At 47.0% G+C, this 24,094-nt stretch overlaps 1 protein-coding gene across 2 annotated transcripts in view; it reads right to left on the reverse strand.

Annotated features, from left to right (window-relative positions):
* SPTBN1 (spectrin beta, non-erythrocytic 1) overlaps nucleotides 1–879 on the reverse strand; it is a 115,225-nt gene extending 114,346 nt beyond the window's left edge. For both annotated transcript variants that reach the window (XM_058802132.1, XM_058802131.1), the window contains exon 1: nucleotides 820–879. The gene's annotated coding sequence lies outside the window, so the exon portion shown is untranslated. The remainder of the gene's footprint in view (nucleotides 1–819) is intronic.
* Nucleotides 880–24,094: the final 23,215 nt, after the last annotated feature.

Here is a 24,094-nt window from a genome sequence, read left to right on the forward strand (position 1 = left end):
TGCAAGGCCTGAGGAGTCGGAGCCTCCCCTGACATTTCCACACGGCTGCTATCTCTCGGAATAAATTCCTCTCCCTGCCCTGCCTCTCCAGCCCCGGCTCCGGGGAGCATTGTTCCCCAAGATGCCCGATGCATGATGCCGGGCTGCGGGAATTCCAGCCCTTTTCCCGAACTGTTCAATAATCAGGTTTCATAATGCTGGTATCCTGTCAATAAAGGTCGAAGGATGAGCCGAACGCTCCGGATCTTGACAGTTTCTGTTTATTCCCTCTCCCTGCAATCCTGATCTGGAACATTTAGCATTTATACCTATGGACAATGAGAAGCACAACGTAGAAACACAGATCACTACTCACCTTTAAACGAGAATGCAATTTCATTCACGATTAAGACACCAACATCACAAATTCAGCGCTCACTCTAGCTCTGTATCATCACTCCAAAAGGAAAAACATCAGCTACTGAATGAAACGTCAGCCCCGGTTACCATGAACAAGGGTTTTTCAGAGCTGCTGCAGTCTCACAGTCTCTAGCACAAGTCTGCCATTTTTTTTTTTTGTTAAATCAGGCCTGTACCCACCTAACAGCCAGAGCCAGCCCCGAGACAACCGAGCCAAGCCCACGCGTTGTGCCGCTGACTGCGGGCACCGCGGCACCCGGCGATGGCCGCGCCCGGACCGCAGCCCCGCAGCCGGAGCCCGCGGGGTCAGCGCGGCGCTCCCGCACACAAAGCCCCGCAGCGGGCCCGGCTGACAGCGCCGCGACCCCCGCGCCGCCCCCCGCGCCCCGCCCCGGCCAAGAAAAATAAAGAAGGAATTACATCCGTCTAGCAAGGAATACCGCAGGAGCAGCAGCCGAGCCGGGCTCTCCGCACCGCACCGCGCGGGGCGTGCGGCTGCGCGGCGGAGGCGGCACCGCGGGCGGGGAGGGAGGGAAGGGGAGGGAGGGAAAGGGGCGGCGGCCGCCGCTGCCCCCGGGGACGGGCCGGGGCCGCCGCAGGGCAGGGCAGGGTAGGGTAGGGCGGGGCGGGGCGGCTCTGACAGCGCCGAGCCCGCTCCGCGCCGATCGGGGCTGCGGAGAGGCTGCGGGCGCTGCCCGCGCTGCGCACACGCTCCCGGGAAGAGGGGCCGCCCCCATCCCCGCTCCCCAATCCCCAATCCCGGCCGTACCTCGGCGCTGCCCGCGCTGCGCGGAGGGAGCGCGGTACCCGCAGCCCCGCTGCGTGAGCCCCGAGCCCCGCCCGGCGCGGAGCGGAGCGGGGACAGCGCGGGGGGCGGGGACAACGCGGGAGGAGCGCCCGCCCCGCGCCCCGGCCCTGCGGCGGCCCTGCGGCGCGGGGGGCTCGGCACGGCTCGGCTCGGCACGGCCCGCAGCGCATCCTCACCTGCTGCTGCCCCTGCTGCTGCCCCTGCTGCTGCTGCTGCTGCTCGGGCCTGCCCTGTGCTCACGCCAGGTCTTCCCCCTCCGCCGGCCCTCGCTCGCAGCCCTCCGTGGGTGTTATCCAACCACTCCCGGCTCCCATTCCCTTCTCTTACATTTATTTGGTTATTGGGTCTCTCCAGCCTCCTTGCTCCTCCTCCTCTGACACTCTCTTCTATCGCAAAGACAATATTGGCTCGCCCCCAGCATCCATTTCCTCTAGTGCTGCTCTCCCTCCCGCTGCTCTGTCATTCCTAGTGGAAACCCCATCCCGGGTTTGACTTCCTCCACTGCAGTCATCCTCTCCTGCTGCTCCAGTCCTGCCACCTTCCCGCGTAAACAGCCTCCCTTTGCCAGTGCAACCCAGCCCCTGGAACCCAGGTCCAGCTGCCTTTGTGCCACACTTTCCCTTTTCCTCCTTTCCTGGGTAGGATTTTTGCCTGTCTTTCCAGAGAAAACTGTTGTCCCACAGCCAGTGGTGCCTTTCCTCCTTTCCCCTCTTCCACAGCCAAGGTCAGAGGCAGACACTGCTGCTTCAGGTTTCCTTTGCTAATCCTGCCCTCCCTGCTTCCCTCCCTGTCTTCATGCCCATGCTCCTTCCCTCCTGTCCACTCTCCCTCCTCTCTCACTTGCAACACAGCTATGGATCAGTGCTGTCCATGTGTTTTATCAAAATACCAACAAACCACTCTTGGATTCATTTGGCTCCTTGGTTACCACTCCCTTTTCTCCTGCTCTTCATCCCCTCACTCACTGCTATTTAACTGCTGTCTGGAGTTCCTCTCCTCTGCATATCTTAAACTCCCTCTTATCTGGCTTCTGCCCCTTCACACTCAGCTGCTTTGCCAAAATTTTCAATATCCACTTCCTGACATCATCTCTGGAATATTGCTTCATTTCCAGCCTGTCAAAATTATCAGCCTGGCTCTTTTGAATATTTTGTTCTCTTTGGTTTCCAAGCCTGCCCTGACAGAGCCACCTCCCTGCAGCTCCTGCAGTGCACCCTCCTCCCAATTTCCAGATTCCCAATTCCTAGATTCCCAGATTCCCAATTCCCAAGACCCCAAAGGGACTAAGTCCCTTAAACTTGGGCTCCTGGCGTTCAGGAAGTCTATTTTAAATGTTCTGTCACCACGAAGCCTACAAGATTCCTTATAAGATCTAAGAACATACTTTCATGCTTGTCACTTTTGCTGGTTCATATCCAGACCTTGGGATGCAGTAAAAATGTGTGTGTATAGATACAAATTTTTAAAAATATATTCAAATGCTAGGATGTTAAGAAATATCTTAAAATATCATCCTTCACTCAATTATTAATATCCATCAAGCAAGTTGGAAGGGACAAAAGCCTGCAATGTCTGGGAGTGAGCAAGAGCATGCAGTGTATTTTAGGATCCTTTAGCCCCCATAGCTCAAAGATGGGTGGGCCATGGATTCCCATGGAAATAACTGGGTAGGAATGAATGCCTGGAGAAGCAAGAACCAGAATAGCATGGGGCACTGTGGGCTCCAACCAGCTATCCCAGTTACTGACAGACATTTTCTCCTTTTTAAAAAGCTGGCGTTTGGTGAAGAGCAGGGCAGGTACAAGTGTTTTGCTGCTGATAGTTCACAGCAGCATTCCCAGGTTTGACATGGAGGATGCTCATTTAATTTTAAAAACTGCTGCGCCAATTTGTTTGCATTTTCAGCATGAACCTTCCACTTGCAGAGTTAGAAAGCTAAAGCCTACAGCCTGGTGACAATTCAGCAAGAATACCCACAAGGGAAACTGGCAGCACTTCCTAATGTCAGTGAGTGAAGGCAGTCAGACAAACAGGTTGTTCCCACTGACGTTCACATGCCCATCCTTTAATCACACTGAAAGGCCTGGAATGAATGGCCATGACAGAAACTGTTGTTAAACGAAGTGGAAAGGGGCAGCAACAATGTTGGGCAAAGTCACTCCCCTTCAGCCCTGTTACTTTGTAGTTACTTTAGCTCTGAAGCTCAAGGTTTTTTCCCTCACACGTTTTGTCCGGGCAAACATGGATTTCTTCATAGCTGAAGCAATATTTAAGCTTGGTTTTTTCTTTCCTTTTGAAAATCTACCAAGGCTCCACACTCAATATTATTGTTTGATGCTCATCCCACAGAAATAGATCCATGTGCATGTTGACACCTTCACCAAGGGAAAACACTGCACAGGTGTATACAGGTAATCATATTCCAACCTCTCTGAAAGATAATTTAAAAATAAATCCTAGTTTAAATAACTTAATGCATAATTCAAAATAAAATGAATCAAAATTGGAATAATAGAATGGTTTAGGTTGGAAAAATCCTCTAAGATCCTTCAGTCCAACCATTAACCCAGCGCTGCCAAGGCCAACACTAAACCATGTCCCCAAGGCCTACATTTGAATTTATAAAAGGGTACTTCCAAGCAGATACAAAAGCAGCACATCTAGATGAGATATTAAGAGCCACAATTGTTAAGGCAATACTAAAACTCAAAAAAATCTACTGAAGGATGGTGTCAATTTCCAAGAACACAATAAAAATGCACACCAAGAAATTCACACTGTAATAAAAAACTCCCTCGCTGTTCCATTAGTCTGGAACAGTCTCCTGTTATCAGACAGTTCCAGTTCCACAGGTTCCCAGCATGACTGAGATCCATTCCCCCCACCAGACACACCTCTCCTCCACCTGTAACTCCTGGTTGCAGACACACAGCCGGGCTCCAAGGCACAAATCCAGACTGGAGCTCTGTCTCGGGGCAGACTTGGCCAAGCTCTTGAGAGGAAAATCAAAGATGGGCAAGAGTATGCCCAGAGGAAAACCTCAGCTCCCTCACTGTGTGTCTGGAAGCAGGATGGCTCCTCTTCACAAACATTTCCTCACAGAACCCTCTTTCTCCTCAGCACCTTGGTTACACCCAGCCCAGGGTTACACCCTTACCTTCAGGAACATGCTGTAGCAATGAATTCCCAGAATGGATTTATTGGGATAATGGGTCTGATAAAAAACATAAATGTGTCTGATGCTCAGTCCTTAGTCTGCCTTTTCTCAAGAGGCTGACCTGCCCAAAATTCTGCATCAGGGAATAAACACTCATCCAGGTATCCCCATGCAGTAGCCACAGGGAAAGGTGTGTGTGATACAGGAAGGGGCTCGACTGGGAGAAACAAAGAGCAGGAACATGCAGACCATTTGTAACTCTACTCTCAGGTTGTACATCAGAGGTTTGGCAATACTCTTTGGTTGAGAAAATCTTATTTTTCTAAGCACTCCCCAACTCCCTGTGCCTACCCTGTTCCCAGAGCATCCATTCTCAGCTGTTTTCTCTCCACCAGCAGCTCTGTGAGCTCCAGGCCTATTTCTCCATGTGCCAAACATCCCCAGCCCTGGAAAATGACTCAAGCACAGGGCACTTACAAAAGTTTGGCCTTGGCCTCAGCCAGCTGCTGTCTCCTTCCCACGCCACTGGAGTCAGCAGTGGAAATGCTGACAGTGTGAAGACAAGATGGCTTTCCTGCTCTCCCTGCCAGCATCCCAGCAATCTCCAGTGGCCAGGAGGAGTCCTGGCAGGAATCCCTGTGGAAGGACAGGAAGCATTAGTGAGAGCTGGCAGGGGCTCGGGGCCAGTGTATCACAACATCCCCTGCAGCCCTTCCCATTGTGTTCAAGGCAGTACATTAAAAAATGAAAGAAATGTCTTGGGACCTGCTCTTGTGTCCTGTGGGCTCCACATGGAAGAAACCAAACCACAGAGGATGGCTACAACTGCACAGGAAGTTTCTTGGCCCTTCAAAGCCCCTTTTGTGGTGCAGCAGTTTGAGGCTCAATGCCTCAAAGGTGTTGATGCAGCAAGGTTTCCTCACTCAAAGAGAAGTGGGGAGGAAATTTGACCAAACCCTCAGCATTTATCTGCCCCACAAAAAGCTGCACAAAACTCTGTAAAAACTTCTCCCCTTGTTGCCAAACATTATTCTCTTTCCTTGTGTTTTACCAGTTTTACTCCTCCATTTCCTCCAGATGCATCAGAAATGCACCTAATTAGAAATTGAATAGTTTTAATACAAAAGAGAAATTCTGTGATGGTGCAGAGGCCCTGGCACAGGTTGCCCAGAGCAACTGTGGCTGCCCCATCCCTGGAAGTGTCCAAGGCCAGGCTGGATGGGGCTTGGAGCAACCTGAGATAGTGGAAGGTGCCCCTGCCATGGCAGAAGGTGGAACTGGATGGGTTTTAAGGTCCTTTCCAACCCAAACCATTTCATGATTCTATGAAAAATAGACATCAGCCTGTGTAATTTGACAAAACAAGGTTGTGAGGTGCAGTTGGTCCATTAACTACTACAGGAAAAAAAGTTAAATTCTTAGCCCTCTCCCAGATTTTATTTATTTTCTGACAACCTGCTTACTTTTCCTACAGAAACTGAAGATTTCAGGTCAGGTTAAGACATCAGCACATACTCCAAGAACCCACCAGCATAATCAAATTTTTAAATGTTTTCTGTGGTGATTACCTTGCTCTGGTGATGCTGGGCTTTAACTGCTGGGGCTGTGATTCCTTGTTTGGCTCCATGCAGCTGGACCACGTGCAGGGATGTGTCTGACATCAGTGCAGCCTCATCCAGGTGCAGTCATCTGCTCTCTCTGCCTCAATGCTGCCACACAGATGGATGAAATGATCCCCAGAGAGGCACAGTAACAGGAATTATTTACCAGGAGGCTGCTCTGTCATTCAAAGCTCCAGGCTGGAGCTGCTCCCTCCCTCCCATGCTCACAACTTCCATATTGGATCCTGGACATGTTCCACACCAGGGCGGTTCCTCAGGTGCAGGTCTGCAAGCAAAAGCTGGTAACTTTTAATTCTGTGGGAAGCTTTAAGAACATTCCCCTTTCCTCATTTAGCTGAGATGTCTCACCTGCCTCCATGCAGGTCTGCTTATTCTAAAAATGTCCTGGCCTGTAGCAGTCACTGCCCTAGTGAGCAGCTCTCCACATGAACCCCAGGAATGAGGAATTTGAGTGTGACTCTGCCATGTTCTGGTGGGCAAGGAGCCCTCAGTGTCCTGATTCTACCTTACAAAGGATCTGGCCAAATTTTAAAAAGTCCAAAGCAGCCAAGCATAGCAGATTTTAAGGGCTTATGACATGGCCTGCAGGATTTCCTCAGAATCTCACACAGTAGGACCCTTTTCACAAAATCTGACTTTCAAACTGCAATCACAAGTTCTGCAGTGACTTTGAAGGCCCAAGTTTCATCTTCAAGTGTCACCAGAGTCTTGTCAGTGTCCAGGCAACAGCACCCACATTGCCACACCACCCCAAAGTGGGATTGGATCCATGCAGGATTTGCTAACAAGGAAGGGGGATCTCTTGGTGAATCCAATTTTATCAGCCCCCACCACTGCCCAGCCTCCTTGTCCACAAACCACAGCAGCCTTCAGCATGACAAGGGAAGCATGAAACAGCACTTGGGAAAATTCTGGCAGAGAAGGGACATGTAGGCTCAGCTATTTATAAGTGAAGTCTGGAGTCAGCCTCAGTGATCACCCTATAAATAGTGGCTTGCCTGAAATCCAAGGCAGAGGATCTGGTATTTCACACACTCCAGCTCCTTGTTCTAGAGCAGCAGGTTTCTGCAGAATGCTGCTTTCCCTCTCTTGCTGTGCTTCTATTTTAAAGCTATGTGAAGTTTACTCCTACACACTTCAATTCAAGGTCCAAACATCTTTATTCCACAAGGGGAAAAAAATCAAGAACACCAAGAGCCCTTTGCAGGAAGGATATGAAGGGAAATCTTCTTCCAAGTCCCTACCTACAACATTTCCTTCAACATTTTCACTACTTCCTTGAAAAGTCCTTTTTGCAGGAGAAAACCCTGAGGCAAACCCTGGAGGGGAGATGGGAGCCTCATTAGCACAGCAGCTAAGGTAGGAGGAAGCTTTTAAAGCTTGCTAATATTCAGATAATAACAATTTCTCCACGCCTGAGGATCCCAGCCATCTGTTGGAAATTTCATCACAAAGCAGGATGGCTGAGGGGGGAATGGTGAATTGCAGAATTAAATCTTAATTGTGGGCTAGTTTCCTTGGAAAACTCTCAACTTTTATCTTTATTATAGTTAGCCAGAGGTCACAATGTCTAAATTCCTGTCTTTCAGTGTGTATGTTATTCCCAAAACTGCCAGAGCACAGAACAAGTTAGAAGACTATTGTTTAACACACTCTCCCTCTAGGAACAAAAACAGAGTGAGAAAAAACAGAGCAAAACTCACACAGCAGGTGATGCTCCTTGCATCCTTCCCCTCCAGGAACCCTGTCTCCTGGAGACAACTTTGTTTCCAGTTAGCTGAGTGGTCACCTCATCTTCTGGGGTTATGACTTTTTATCCAGGGTATTTTCATGAGGAGAAATATAAGTTGTACAGAGCCAAACAAACTGATATTTCCCTGTGAGCCATGGGGATGAAGCGAGCACACTCATTCCTACCTGAAAAATATCAGGAATATATCATGCTCTGCTCCTGGAGAAGCAGCAGTTCTAATCCCACATGGGATCCTTTGGCACCAAAACTGGGGTTTGGGTTTCATGAAAAAAAAAAATCCAGAGGTTTCTGCATTTGCAGGCAACCCAGTTTTGTATAAAGGACTGTTATTTGGGGGAAAAAAACATCCCAAAACCAAAATGGCTGTTAGAAAAGTCTGATAAGTGGGAAGCTGATGGGAGGAGAGGCTGTGAAAATCAGAGTGCCTTTGCTGCTTTTCCCAATCCTTTAGTGCTTTTAGAGCCTCTGGGCTACCCATGGAAAATGGCACAAACCCAGGGCACAGCACAGTGATTCTCTCAGCCAAGAGATGAACTTTTTAAAGCACCTGACAGACAGAATTTGATTTTTTTCCCTGCATCCCAGTTCAAGGTAACACAAAGCGCTTTCCAACTCAATGCTTTGATCTTGTCTAGCCAATGGAAGCCTAGAATGGAAAAATGGCCTTTGATATATGACAAGAGAGTCTGATGCTGAAATTTCAAGACAAATACCTATGGAATGCTAAAGATTTGTGATGCAACTTTCCCCTCAAGTGCCTGGAACTCACTGTTTTATGCATATAGTTATTTAAAATCCATATGTACAACATTGAATAAAAACAAATGTGGGTTACATAAAACAGGTTTTGTGGTACAAAGAACCAGAACTCATGAAACGCGCACAAGAAGAATGTCCCCAAAGTTTATAAAGAAAATAAAGGGGGGATTTTTGGGACAGCACACCCCACACTAGTTGTGGTCCTTCCCCAACCTTATAAACACAGCTCTACACTACAGAAAAACTGGAGCTGTGTTTACCCAGGAGGAAGTTGTAGCTTGTCAGGATACAGTTGTATAAATAATTTAAAAAATAACCCAGTACATACTGCATGTACTTTTAAAAAGGAAAATAATAGAATGGAAAATTCTATTTTCCCACTGTGCACAGAAAGTCATTCAAGTGTCTGTGACACACAGGCCAACGCCTGCTGGAAGTTTCCTTCCCTGAGCTTTGGATCAGGTCCATGCTGAAACAGGGAAAGTCATTGACATCTTTCCAATTAAGGTGGAAGAATTCAGCATGCACTTATCACTGGAATAAAAGTTCTGTGTTTATAATGCAAAACAGGGAAGGAAAATAAGGGTTAAATGTAATCAAAATAAGCAAAAGACATACAGCATGGAAACATGGATTTTTTTTGTGACCTTCAAGTGTTTTTATTTCATTTTAGAATGAGAGATTCACAGGGAGCTACAGGGAAAAATAATAATTAAGAAACACTCAATGGTGCTAGGGGTAACTTTGGATATCCCTGTTTGCCCTTGGAGTTCTGGTCTCATCTCACCCATTTTTCCCCAGTTTTGCCACTTCCACAGTGGCTGATATTGAATCCTTAGAAGCCTGAGCTGCTGGGCACAGGGAACCAGCCTGGAGCTTTCCCTGGTGGAACAGTTGTTCCCAAAGAGGCCAAGATGGAAACGAGATCCAGATTCAGATCCATGCTTAAAAGAACAGCAATTTTTTTCCCTAAATTCCTTTGTCCAGATGAAGCCATATGGGCAGAGTGCTCTGGGCAGAGTGTTCCCATGGAGCAGGGGGTGCCCAGGGAGGGCAGCCTGCAGGGTGCCAAGGCTGCAGCTGTGCGAGGGAAGGGTCACTCCATGAACCCGAGCTCCCAGAGCTGCTGTCCCCACGTTGCTCCACAGGTCACCACGAGGCACTGCCAGCCCTGCCTGTCCAAATCCACACTGCAGGCATTGCCAGGTCTTTGGGAGAAGGGTTTCAGTGTGGTTTCAAGGGGCCCACTCCAAACCAGGCTGTGCTGGCTGAGGGGAAAGCTCAGGAACGTGCTGAGGACACCCCACACCGCCTGCAGCAGGGAGAGCACAAGGACTGGGATTTGTCATTATTTATTTATTTCACAACATTTCTACTATTTATTGTGACTGATGGGTGTCAGGTCAGGGCAGCAGAGAATGATGCCTGAGGTTTTTTCATATTTCAACAAGCAGCACACTGAAAAATGTGGAATTTGCTTTGTGTTTTTACTCAGAAGGCTTTTCCACAAATCATTTCTGTCCTAGGACAGACTAAAATATTTTATCACAGGAGGCCCCACTCGCAACTAGCATAAAGATCTCTGAAATGTGTTTTATCAGGGGTTTCCTTATAGATTTTAGAAGAGTAATTTAAAATTTTACACATTCAGATATCTTCATAACTGACTTTGACATTGTGACAAGGGGAGAATCTGGGTCAGCTCCTGATCCCACCCCACGTTGTTTTCCAGGACAAAAGGATGGCATTACTTCTGTTGTTACTGGGAATGCTGCTGGAATGCTGCATCTGCTATTGAGGGCTACTCTTGCAAAAAAGAAGTTTAGTGCAAGGAAAGGATCAGACAGAAGAATAAAGCAAGTTTCTTTTTAGGAAACATGTAAAAAGTTAACTATTGCTAAAAATTCAAATGTTGAGTTCAGCCAGCAGCTCCAAAAGATATTGGGAAAGAAGAAGGGACAGATGTGTAATCCTATGTGAAACCAGGCTAAAAATCACTGCAAAATAGTCCAGGTTTGTAATTGCTCTTATTACCTCTGTTTCAGTGGAGCCAAAGTAAGAGCTGAGGGAAGGAAGCTGGAGAAGCCCTCCCTGCCTCCATGTACCCCTGGACAGCTGTCCAAGTCCTTCCCTGGAAGGAAAGGACTCTTTGCATCCCTCAGCCCAGAGCCCGAAACGTCAGTGCTGCCTCTTTAACTCCCAGCTGGAAGTTTGTGATAAGGAAAAGCAGGAAACAACCTCACAAATAAACAAAGACATGTTCAGGGTGGATCCACATCCACCTCAAATGGGATATTTTCCATTATGGAATGTACCTAGCAATAATCCATATCTGCTTTTCACAGTAAAGCCATATTCACTCAATGTATTTTTGCACTAAAGTTCATCAAAGCTCCCAATCAAATCTTTACTACAGCCCAGAAAAGAAAAGGATAATCTCAGTTTCCATACCAGGGCTGTTGTTTGGAAATATCTTATTATCTCTCCATTAATTAAACTAAAATAAAGGCATGACTAATGTAGTTTAGTTGTTCACATGATGACAAAAAGGAAAAAGTAAGTTTATTTTCCTTTTTAGCCATTCAACAATGTTTTAAAATGTGTCTGAGACCTCTGAAAGGCAAATATAAAAATTCACCCAGTTTCCTTTTTGCTTCAATTTCATGAGATTTTAGTCTACCTCCTCTGCAGGAGGATCTGGTTTGGGATGTGCTGGAAGTGCAATGAGGCAGTAGAGCAAGACAAGAGAAGGATGTTCACCTTCCCCCCTAATTGCACAAATCAACAGCACTTCAGGAATCCATGGAGAAATCCACTAGTCTGTGTTGCAAAATGCCTGCTCTTATCTGGCTATTTAGGCTTTTGGAATTCAGATCTTCACACAAAGTGGAAAACAAAACAATGTGCCAAAGAGGAAACTCCTGTTAGGAGAGAGGACATGGAAATGGAGCTCTTCACCTCTGGGATGAATCCTTCAGGTTGTCATTGGAACACAGCAAGACAGCAGGGTGGAGAATCCTGCAAAGCCAGGCCTGGGGCTGTATCTGCGCTGTGCAGAAACACAGAGCTTCACTTTGCTTCCATACTTAGGACTTTCCATAAGGCATCCCTTTCATACTAAAATATGACTTTTACATAATCAGTACATTCTGTACAAAATTGGTTAACTCTGTGCCCTCAAAAATATCATGCACTTACCAGCATATAAATCTCAGACCTTGACATCTAAAGAATGCTTGGCAGATCCAGCAAGAAGCACAGCCAAGGGAGAAGTCAAAGGTATTTGTTAGGTTTCCAGCCAGCCAAGAATATTAACACCTTGCCCAAACCTAAAAGGAATAAAATTATCGTGGAGCATGTGAAGAAGTGATTTTAAGACAGTTTTTATATGTTCTGCAAAGGATTTGTGTGCTGGGTTGGCTTTGAATGCACTGTCATGGGAAGAACACTCCAAGAGCTGCAAATATTCCTTCAGAGCCCTGGCAGGAGTTGGTAACCTCATCTCAGGACAGGGCCCTTTTCATGTGTGCACATAATGGAATTATCTGGAAACAGGAGTGCTGAAAGGGAGAAAGATGCACCCAGGTGACAGCCTGCCTTATCTCAGCTGCATTTCACTGAGTGAAAATGCAGAAACCTACCACTGACAAAAACCTTTCCAGTGCCCTGAACCAGAGGAAAATGGGAGTGGAAGGGATTGCAGAGGACTGCTGCTCCTAGGGCACACCCAGATCTGTGTTTGACATCCTTCTTTTGACAGGCCTTCAGTCACAGCCTCCCCAGTGCTCCCTCCCTTCTCTGCACACCTCTTCAGCTTTTCCAATTCTAAAAGTTTGCCCTAAAATCCAGTCCAAATGCTGGCACACCCTAAAGCAGGACAGTGGGATCTTCATATTCGATTGGCATCCCCCAGATTTTTACTAGAGTTACTTCGGAGTGGTTTTGTACCAGCTGAGGGGCTCAGCCACGGGCTAGCAGGGCCCTGCAGAATTTCCCCCCAGTCTTGGCAGAAATCAGGACACCTTTTCCTACAAGTTCATCAGGGATCTCCCAAAATTCTGGCGAGATTTGAGTGGATTTTGCAGGCAAACACTCAGGGAGCAGTGAGGGAACAGCGTGTCAGCCTCAGGGCTGGGAGGAGCAGAGCCCTCCGTGCCAGGAGATAGCAGAAGCCACAGGGCTGGCCCCAGCCCATGGCCTCCTTCCCACTCCTCAGAGCCAACAGGTCTCCACCCAGGACACAGCCTGGGACTTCCCACCCTTTACAAAAGGCCAGCAGGCTCTGGGGTTTATAGAGAAGCCCCAGAAAATATCCTTGTTTCATCTCGGATACTACTCAGAGCCCACAGGGCAGCACTGCCTCCACAGCAGATTTTCCAGTGGTTTCCCAAATTATTTCATTGATTCTGGCATATTTCAAGGCATTGATATAATTCTCATGTTTGGAGGGAAAATGAGATTTCCTTCCCTTCCCCCTGCCTCCCTTCCTGTGTTACATCATTGCTGCCTATGTCCAGGCTGCAGGACAAATCCCTTGTCCCCAGCAGAGGTCTGAAGGTCAGGATCAGCTTCCTCTCAGCAGCCAATTCCCACAGGGAAGGCTGGAAATGGGAGCAAGCAGCAGAGAGTCAAAAGCACCTTCTAGAATCATCTGGTCCCTGATGACCTCAGAACTCCAGGAGAGATTTGGGGCCCCTAAAGATGATCCCTCCTCCAGCTTTTCCAGCAATGCTCACACTGCCAGGCCAGGCTTGTGCAGCAAAGAGGAGCCAATGGAACTGATTTGGCTGCCCCCAAGTCAGGGAAAGACTTCCTGCTCCTTCCTGCACTTTCCAATGCTCATGGAAAGATGAGCAGCTCCAAGAAGCAGCATTCAAGTGGTGGTCAAGCAAAGCAAATGTAGAAATGTCAGCACTGAAGGAACAGAGACTTCACAATTAGGAATATTTGCCTGAATGTCCCTCTTCCATAGGCCACAACATTCCCCACCATCATTTCCTTCCCCAGCTATAAATCCTGGGCAAACTGGATTACATTTTGGTTAGGTTTGTGTTCCTTAGAGATTTGGAGGTTCCAAGGGGAAGAGAATTCATTACTCATTCATTGTGCAGCCTATAACATTTTTGCAGTGATTACTTACCCTCCTTGGTGAAAATAAAAATCCCCTGAGAACAAATAAAAAATACCAAACCACTCCTCTGACTAATGCAACTTTCCAGTGCTCTCCCACCTCCGCAGATGAAGAGCTGCTTGTGCAACTTTAATTCAGCCCTCCCTGTGTTATGAACTATTACACACTATTTATCCCACTGGGCTCCAGCCCTCTTTCTGTCTCCAGGAAAAATGATCCCTAATAGCAACGAGCAGACACTCTGTTTTCTCCTCATTTTTCTACATGTTACTTGATGCCTGGCTTTCTGCTCTTAACTCTGATTTCTCATCTCTGTGCTGATTTTTGGGTTGGTTTTGTTTTTCCTGGTGCTCATGACTAAGGCCCTGCTGCTTCCTAGCCCTGCCTGTCAATCCTCATTATTTGGCTTTCAATCGTTACCTCTGTTTATCTAGTCAGATTCAGGCTCCAGGAAACCTGTTTCATTCATGCTGATCTACTAAATTCCTCTCCACCAGACCTCACCCTTGCACCAATACATCCCTGAAAATGCTGTCTCTCCCCTCCTCTGTCAGAGTCAGAGGCTGCCCTTCAGGAACATCTGTCACCCCTGGACCAGGCCATTCCTTGCTCTGTGTTCAGCCCAGTTTTATCAGAGACTCACCCAAGATCTGTTTCATCACACAGACCCTTCCCTGACAAACTCCAACAAGGCTCCTCCTGGTAGAAGGTGGTGTTACTGAGGTTTTATAAGGTCTAAATTGGGGTTACTTTCACAGATGAGGCCAATCACACCTGTGGTAACCACCTCCCAAAAGAGCAAGTCAATGAGGTTTAACCAATCTATAAAAAAACCAAATCATGTATGTGGGACACACCTGGTTGTGAGGAAGAGCTGAAGTGCTTTTCTTGAAAGTTTAAAACCCACAGTAAAAGCAAGTTCAGCCTGAGCCTGGCACTGAGGGTGGGATGCTTCAGTCTGAAAAGTTCAAATGTGACATTTTCAAGCTACTGGAAAAGGGGACTGGGAACTCTCAGCCAATGTGTCTGTGCCATTTATTGGCACAGGCACCTGAATTTTCTACAATATGTTTTTTCAGCAGCTGAAGCTTTTGGGACATGTCAATGTCTTAAGACACTCTCTGCATGCAGCTTTTCCTTTTGAGATATTCTTTCAGATACAGTTTTTGTATCTGAAAAAACAAAACCTTTCCCCACCCTTCTGATCTCTACTCTGTGCAGCCATTCCCATTCAGCTATCACCTCCAGAAAATTACAGGCAATTAATTCCACCAGATGCTTCCCTCTCCTGCAGCTCTGTTTAGGAAACACTCAGCCATGTCAAGCTCTTTTGGGTGTATTTTCACTGCTCAGACCCAGGCCCTGTGGCTGTCACACCAACCTGCTCTTCTGCCCACCTCCAGTGATACAAGAAAGGATTTTCCTTAACCAAAACCAAATCTCCAGCTTTTCCTCTTCTGGAAAGAACAAATTCAAATAGATTACTAAGCCTAAAAGTCCATCACTGATGTTTCCTAGGATGGGAACATTTATTCATCTTCTGAGATCACAGCTCACCTGTAAAGAAGAAACACTTCTGAGCAAGCTAATAAACCTGCAATTAATACCCAGGAATTGTCTAAGGGAGCAGACTGAGTTATTCTTACAGTCAAAAGAGAAAGATGGAAGTGTAAATTATATTTAACCCCCAAGCAGCCTGCTGAGCAAAATACAACTCAGGCTATGCAAGGGAACAGCAAAGTTGGGGGAAGAATGGCCTAGCATTGAAAACAGGCCTCATGATCCCAAATTAATGCTGGAACAATACATAGGCTCACACAGTGTGGGTGTCCTCTGTGGATCCGGATGTGTCTGTGACACTGACCTGGCATGCAAAGCTCTGAGATCCTCCATCTTCCACTTCAGTTCAGGCACAATAAATCAGTCACAGTCATGCACCAAACACTGAGGAAATGGTTAAGAGGTCTCCACACCCTATTTTCTCTCTCTTTTTCCTGGCTAGAGCTTCCCAAGTCCATTTTAGTCCCTCAGACTAATTGCAATAAGATGTCCTGTCATCACAGAGAAATATGTGTGTTAAGCATCTGCAGGATTTCTGCTCCACGTTCCAGAGGGAGTCCCATGGCTCTGCAGCACTTCCAGGGATGAAGTGAGCCCTCACTCATCAGAGACAGCACCACAGATCCATAGGCTTTGAGGGTTGTGGATGTTGGGATGGACAGACAGCTCCTTTAAGCCTAGCAAAGGCCTAGCCAAGTGTTGAAAATAATTTGCTTAAAGTTAGCAGCCAGCCCTAGTGATCAATCCATCATCTCAGTTCCATAAAGTTTTGCCACTCCTTGCATGGGAATCTCTGCACATTAGTAACTGATATTATATATCTATATATCTATATCCTGATATTATTAAGACTGAGATTCAGCACAAATCTACCAGGCTACTCACACTCTGGTCAAGTCAGATGCTCTTTTGGGGTGGCACCAGAGGCTGGACCACCGAGACACTGCACACACCCATTTTACTCCAAGGAAAAAAGTGTACATGGAAATTGGAGAGCAGGGCAAAGGAGCAAGGCCAGCAGCACTGAGCTTCTCTGAAGTTTCACAGCTCAGAAGGGAAAGTTTTCAAGTGTCCCACCTAATTCAAAGTGATGTGATTTTTTAATTGCTGCAGAAAGAGCTCAGTGCACAGACATATGCCTTCAGATCCCTGCTTTGTTCCCTGTCCCCAGATATCATCAACACTGCCATGAAAGAGCTGTGAACTGGAAGAGCAATGCACACATTGAAATGGAAATGAGGATACAATCCTCTCTCCTGGCTCCAGGAGCTATTTCTTACCTCCAGTGACTTCTGAACCAGTGGAGGCCTTAACAAAGGTCAGGGCAGAAGCACTTGATCCTTATGGATTTGTGTTTACCCTGCAGATGTACCGGGATGGCTCCAGCTGGTGGGGTAGGAAGGATGTGGGACAATTTACAATAAAGAAGTCAAGTGTGTGTTGTTCCTTTAATCTCTGCTCATTGGCCTCAGGTCCTGCTGTCCTGGATGCTCAAGAGCCCTGCTTACCCTCCTGGATGCTGGAGTGCCTCGAACTCAGGTGGCACTGTGGGAATCTCAGCTGTTGGAACAAGAGCATTTCTGCAATGAAAAGCACTCCTTGGGCAAGGAGAGCTGCTCTCACTGGTGTCCTGGACAATGCTCATGCTAAATTGGACCAACACTGCGTGAGTCCAAGCAGCTTCATTCCCACCAAATTCCATGAGAGTCACTCCCACCTGTTGCAGGTTTGGCTTTTCCCGGTGTCTCTGCCCCAGTGCTCCCAGGAATGTGCTGTCCTCCCCTGCAGGTGTCACTCCCACTCGGACTGGCTCCACTGCTGCCCAGAATTCCCCATTCACCACTGGCTGTGCCTGCCCCTGCCTCCCCAGTGTTCACCTCCCCAGCCTGCCTCCCTGCTGCACTGTGCCAGAGCATCCAGAGGTTCTCCTGCCTGGCTCAGACTCACATCCTGGGGACAGCATTCCACCCCAGTGTCACTTGCTGTGAACAAAAAGACTTTCATTGACTCTGACAGTTACTTCCTTCCAGGTCCAGGACAGCTATCTCTCCCTTTCACTGGTGTCAGTCTGGTTCAGCTTTTATGTTGAATTCAAACCAGAAGTGCACTCTGCCCAAACAGTTAAATCCCAGCCACATTCACCTTTGCCTCGACTGATAAGGCTTCACATCATTCTAATCCATAAGAAGCTGCTCCAAAGATGGATCCATTCCATACCGGCTTTTCTTTTAATTTACCCAGGTGCCCTTTGATCTTGTGGATCTCTGTATTTAATTATGGGAGCTGAACGAGGTTCATATCCTATCTCCTGGTGCACTTTGCTCAGGTCTGCCTTTTCTTTTTGTGTTTGGGAAAGGAGAGTGCAATTCTTGGAAGTACAGCTCTTTAATTTTAATATACTATAAGTGCAAGAGTAAGCTCACCTTCAACTGCTCCTCATTGTTGATGCATGAATAAACAACTGGCAGGGGAGGGAGAACATTGCAAAAAGGTACTTCTAGATGGATATGCTCAGCAGCCATAAAGGACCTCAGTGATTTCCTGGGGCACAAAGGCCTTGGTGGGACTGCTCTGCCACTTCCAATCAGCATAAATGAGGTACTTGACAATTCTCCTTGACTGCTGAAAAATAATAATAAAAATATTAAACCCAAAACATAACTAGGAGAAAGAGAAGTTTATGTTAGACCCCAAATTTGCAGTACAGAGCATGGAAGGAGAACTGCCACTTTAAAGTGAGCAGAACAGGTAAAGTGGAATGAAACAGAAATTAAGCTGGGAAAAATTCCTCTTCTTGCATTTGCGCCTGTGTCTGGTCTGACTGAGAGTTTGACCTCTTCTGTTTGTAGCCCAGAACATTGTAGGGTGCACTGACACCAATGTGGTCATGACAGACTCAAATTATCACACAGGCAGGTCAGGACTTCAATCATGGATCTTCAGTGAGATGGAAACACTCCTCAGGACCCTAGGCCAGCTTCGTGCAAGATTTGTACCACCAGAACATAAAGGATTGAGGATTTGGCCAAAGAGGTTGGCTCCTGAGCTGGAGAGCTTCTCATTTCAGCACAGCGGTTGCACTGTGGAGTTCACCTCTGGGCAGGATCTTTCTGATCCTTGTGGGCAGTGCCAGGCACAGGAACAAGGCAGCCAGACACTGTTATCAGTGCAGCAGTCAGTACTCTGCTCCTTGGCTAATTAGCTGAGCTAGTACCCCTCTCAGATGACTTATTTTTAGTCCTTGCCTGCAGGGAACTGAGCCTTTAAGAGGCTCTGGAATGGGTCAGCTGGAACAGGCTGTTACATTATGTATGTAGCAGCTGTGCTTGGCAATATCCACAGGCTGGGACTGAGGCACCTGCAGAACCACCTTCACCTGTGCCTCTCACCTGGTGTTCCAAGGCACCACTGAACAGCACCCTCCTTGTGCCATCCTAACTCACCACAGGGGTTTACAGGGTTCCCTGATGGATAAACCCAAAATCTGTGTCTAAAATTAAGCTTCTGCATTAGCTATGCATGGTATAGCTCATTAAAAATGGATCCTCCTTTCAAGCTCTGACACATACGTAGGGAAATATATTGCTCTATACGCAGAAAGGACTGGAATAAAATATCCATTACCTGTATGGCCCTGTTTCAGCACAGGATTATGGAATGTGGGGCTGGTTACAACAGCAGATTTGGCTGTCCTATCACAGATTGTCCCTGCTGCTGGCTTATGCTTTTAAAGCCCTTGGGAAGGTGGAGGAAGTGAGGTCAGTGAGTGGCTGAGTGTCCTATGGACACTGAGTCCCAGGCCATGGGAATGAGCCTTTGTCCCAGAACAATCCAACTTGGACTGCTGCTCTTTGAAGGTCACCCAGAGCAGGAGAGCAGCAGCACTGGAGAGCAGCCAGCCTCTGCAAGCAGAAAACAGTCACAGGTACTAAGGAGAGTTTTGCTATGGAATAATGAGCTCACAGACTTGCTCCTCCAGAGCCAACAAGCAGGGCTGCAAGGTCAGTCACAGCAGAGCCCTGTGCCACGACCCTAAAGGCTTCTCGCTCCAAAAATTCTCCATGCCCAGGCATCTCTTGAAAGGCCAGCTATTCCATTATTATTATTACTACTACTATTATTATGTTAATATAGTAATACTACTACTACTAATATTGCTATAATAATGGTTCTGCCTCATTAACCAAATGAGGGCTGCTACTCTCCTTCTGAACACACTGCCTCACATGGAAAACACAATGCACTGGTTTATTGCTACCTGCTGCTTCTAATCCAGGTGTTTGCTACAGGTTAAGTGCATGAGGGAAAATACACACCCAAACATTTTAACAAACTATCTGCATGATGGTCTGTGAAAATGGTGATGAACCAAGGCAGAGGTGAAGGGAACTGGGAGTCCCAGTGACAAGGAGTGCAGAATGTAATGCTCATTTACCTGCTGTGGATCCACACCTTATTTCAAGGAGACAGACTTCTTACAATGTGTTTCTTAATATCTGGGAGTAGTGCATGAACCAGCATTACTGAAAGAAAAACAAAAAAGACAGTGTCTTATGTGCTGTAATAGGATTAAACTGTTTTTCAAGCTCAATTAGCTGACTCACAATTTTAACTTGGTACCAAGACAGCAGCAAAGGAATTCGTGGGGTAGGTGGCAAAGACTTCCTCAAAAGGATGAACTCTTCACCATGTAAAGTTGCAGGCATGTGTGAGAGAGCTGTACACAAACCAAAAGGTTTTGGCTTCACCAAAACATTTGTTTTGTACCTGTGATTTGGTCACAGAAAAGACATCATTTACTCAGTAGGTTCTTACATTAATCCTGCGGCCCGAGGCTCCTCTTCGGAGTAACTCGCTAGACAACAGGTCTGTGTGAACAAACACAGATTAAATCCCCTGTGTACACGCCCAACTTTCGTTCTCACCGAATTCTTTACCAAATCCCTTCAGCTGTAATTGCTGCCTTTCAGCCCCATCGCGTCACCGGTGCCGCAGGCTCGGGGACCAATTAGTGACACAAGCTCCTGTCACCTAGGAGATGGGGAGGCAGTGTCTCAGCGTTCCCATCTTCAGAGACTCTCCCCGAGATTGGACCTGGGCTCTGCATGACATTTTACTACATCGGCAGACTCCCAGGAGAGCTAACTAAATATTATGGCTGGCCATTGCATTACCACAGTTATCGTGGTGCCTTAAATGCATGAGAAGCTTTAGGGATTCCTACAAAGGGGGAAAGCAGCATCCTTACAGAGGAAGTGCTGATGCTCTTACAAATTGTCTGGCTCGCAGTGACCCTGTGGCTGGGAGCTAAGATCCAGGGATCAGAGATCTCCCTGGTCCCACCTGAATGCCTAAAACTCATCATTCTGCTCCAGCAAACTCCTTCCTCTATTTCTGATAAGGAGAACTAAAGCTTGAAATCCCTCTGCCTAGAGACACAGGTCATGGTGACACTGCCAGGATGTGTTGCCTTTGCAGTGCTTATATGAAAGGTTACTATAAAATCATGTAAATCCACAGTGGATTGACCCATTTCAGTGACAGGAGTAGCAATTGCTCCATGAAAATGGTTCATAGCTCAGCAGAGCACCACAAGTAAGCAAAAAGCATTAGAAAATCATTCACTATTAATTATTTAGATGTAGTTATTTTTCTGTAATTTTACATGGCTGGGGTTACTCTGATTCTTAGGTTTAAAAATGAGCAAGTCCATAAGTTTCCAATAAAACAATGTAGGAGAAGGTTCCTCTTTTTAATTGATTTGGATACTCAGCAGCAGAATAAACACTGCTCAGATTGCCCATTCTACCTTGGCATTTGATTAATGTTTAATTGACATTTGCAGTGAATAAATGATTTAGTGTTTTCTCTGTATTGTTCTCTCACCAGAATAACTCTGGAGCAGCTGAGCCCAGTGTCTGTGCTGCACACCCCACCTTCAGACACATTCCACTGTCCAGAGCTGTTTCCAGGCAATCTGGTCCAGGGGGGAAGGAGCAGGGAAAGGGATGGTGAGATCAGTGCTAAACCTGTGTGCAATGCTCACCCTCCCCACACACCTCCTTAACTGTTTCTTGGCATCTACAAATTCAGATTAGGACTTTTTAATGATCCCATTGCTCTCACATCTCCTCTCAAGTACTGGCAAACAGGTTTCACACTGAAAAATATTCTTTTTGAGGAGAGCTGGAGGGAGATTTGAGGCAGAGAGAAGACTACAGGCACAATTGCGTTGACCTGTGCTATGAAGGAGTTCTAGACCACCTGTACAGCTTCCAGTAAATCTCTGTTTAGTTACTGTTCTATTTAATAAAATCTTGGTCAGGACAGTGATCAGAACACCCACACTTACCCTACAGAATTATTTCCTAGAGCAAATTTCAAATCTTTCAGTGATTGTGTTTGGGGTTTACTCATTTCATATCAGATGTTCCTCACTTTCAGCCCTGGTCTGACCACAGTGTTTCACAGACACTCTGTGGTTGCACAAACCACTTCCCCTGCCATGTGCAGTGACAGCAGTTGTATTCACAGAGGAGTTCTAGTAGGAACTTCCATGGGTCACAGCTTAATCCCTGCTGATCTGTGCCAAAGAAACGCAACGGCAGAGCTGGAGCCTTTTCCAAAGACTGCACTTTTGTCCTGCCCCCATTACTTACTGCAGAGGGGAACTGTGTGTTCAACGGGGGCTCCGCTCCTTTTGTTAGGCCGGAGCCACTGACGCTGCAGTTTCATTAACCTGGGGCTCGCTGAAAGCCGCGGCCCTCGGAGACAATTGGAACACAAAGTGCCGGATCCAACTGCTGCTGGCAGCGTTTTCATTCACTGCAGCCCCACCCTAGAACTAAAGACTGATGGGAAAAGACTTCCTAGTACCTTACAAGTTATTCTGATTTTCAAGTGTGTTATGTTCCCCTCAGTGGCTGCTGCTTTCCTGAAGGTAAAGCTGAGCATCAGCTGCCAGGATGCACACGGATAATGGCACATGCCACGGGAATGTGAGGCTATTCCTGCTCCAGTTGCCATGGAAAATGACAGCATGGTGTGATGCTCTAGTGAGGCCATCTCAGGCTGCTTCACTGCCCTTCACAAGCAGCCTTGAGAGAGGAGAGGTGAAATTCCTCCCTGAGATACAAGGAACAGCCCCCACATTTTGCAAATGTAGCCTCAGCACTGCACTTTAGTGACTCAAAGCCTGGGCAGGACAAAATTCCCAGCCTGGGACTGGCTCTGGAAGCTGGTGATAAGCCATAATATCCCCCATATTGCAGCTATTTTGGCTGAATTCCTGCATTTTGGAACCATGGAATTTATGAACTTGCCACTGGACTGGAAGCAGACACATCCTCGTGTCTCAGTCAGCTGAGAGCAACACAACATTTCAGGCTGTGCATTGCAATTACAGCTGCTGACTAATTGTGAGGGGTTCCAAAAATTCACCTGCTCTCCCAGATAGATTAAACCTCACAAGTTCTGTTAAACCAGTGCTATGGAGACAATAACAAAGCTAATCACTCGCTGTCTTCCTTCCACAGCAGAAATGCAGCAGCCCTGAATAATGAACCACCTTCAGCTTGTCTAGACTGGGGTTTCCTGCACACTGTGGAGTCTTCTCCCAGGTTTCTTTTCACGCAATTCTGCCTGCCTGGGGCGTGCAAACAGATTGGTAACTCACATCACAGAGTGACAGACACACAACCCAGACACAATGAGCAGCACTGATCCCAAAGGAATTCCTGGTGACTGAGCTCTGGACAACAGTCGAGTCTGTCCAGCTGATCCCCACCCACCATCCTGAATCACCTCACCAAGGAAAGAAAAAGAAATAAATCTATGTTCCCTGAAGCTTCCCTCACACTTATATCCAAAAAACGTGGATATCCCATTGACAAGAGCTGTCTGGGAAGGATGAGTGTGTTACAGAGCAAATAATGCAGCCAGGAGCTGCCAGAAGCCTCAGGCACAAATTTTGCCATTTTATGATCAGCTGAAGCAGCAGTAAACTGAGTTCAGTGCCAGATCCTTCCCTGTGAAGGTGGTGAGGTTGCCCAGAGAAGCTGTGGCTGCCCCATCCCTGGAAGTGTGCAAGGCGAGGTTGGATGGGGTTTGGAGCAACCTGGGATGGGGGAAGGTGCCTGTGGCAAGGGGTTGGTCCCTTCCAACCCAACCCATTCTGTGATTCTGTTGTTTCCCATTACCTAAACCAGGACAGGGCTTCCTAGCTGGTGCAAGGATGCCTTCCAGGGCAGGACTGTGGAGTCTGCTCCAGGGAAACACCCTCTCAGGGCTGAAACCTGAGGCACAGCCTGCTCTGGGCAGTTGCTCTGCTCTGATCCACATCAGCAGCCAAGGGCAGCAGGGTCTGTCTGGTTGGCACCTCCCCACTGAGCCTGTTTGGGTGGCTGCAGGCTGGGCTGGTCACCGGTGACAACGTAACCAGTGCTTTCATCCTCCTCTTGCTGCCTCACAGGATTTTGTAGCTGGCAGATGAATGAGCCAGACACTCTGGGTAGCACAGCTCCTGAGGAAATTCCTGGTGCCCAAGAACCCAACAATGCATCCAAATGTCACAAAAAGTCAGTGAACACTCTGAAAACTCAACTGTACACACTGGGAACTTCTGAGTTAGTATCCACTATCAAGAGTCCTAAAATGTTGGCACATTTCAAAGATTTTACCACATGATTTTTAGTCTTGGGCTCACAAAATCTCTGATTAAATAAGAGTTGCAAAACAGATCCATCTCTTCTATATTGCGCTTATTTCCTAAAACTCTTCAGGATGCAGAAATGTATTTCCTAACAAGTTCATATGAAATGGCACTGATGTCTCACTATGTACAGTAACTAATGAATTGATTTTATTGATGCTCAATGGAAATAAAAAGATCTGACAGTCTGAAGTA

Source organism: Ammospiza caudacuta, chromosome 3 (genome assembly GCF_027887145.1).
Source record: "Ammospiza caudacuta isolate bAmmCau1 chromosome 3, bAmmCau1.pri, whole genome shotgun sequence".
Classification (NCBI taxonomy): Eukaryota; Metazoa; Chordata; class Aves; order Passeriformes; family Passerellidae; genus Ammospiza; species Ammospiza caudacuta.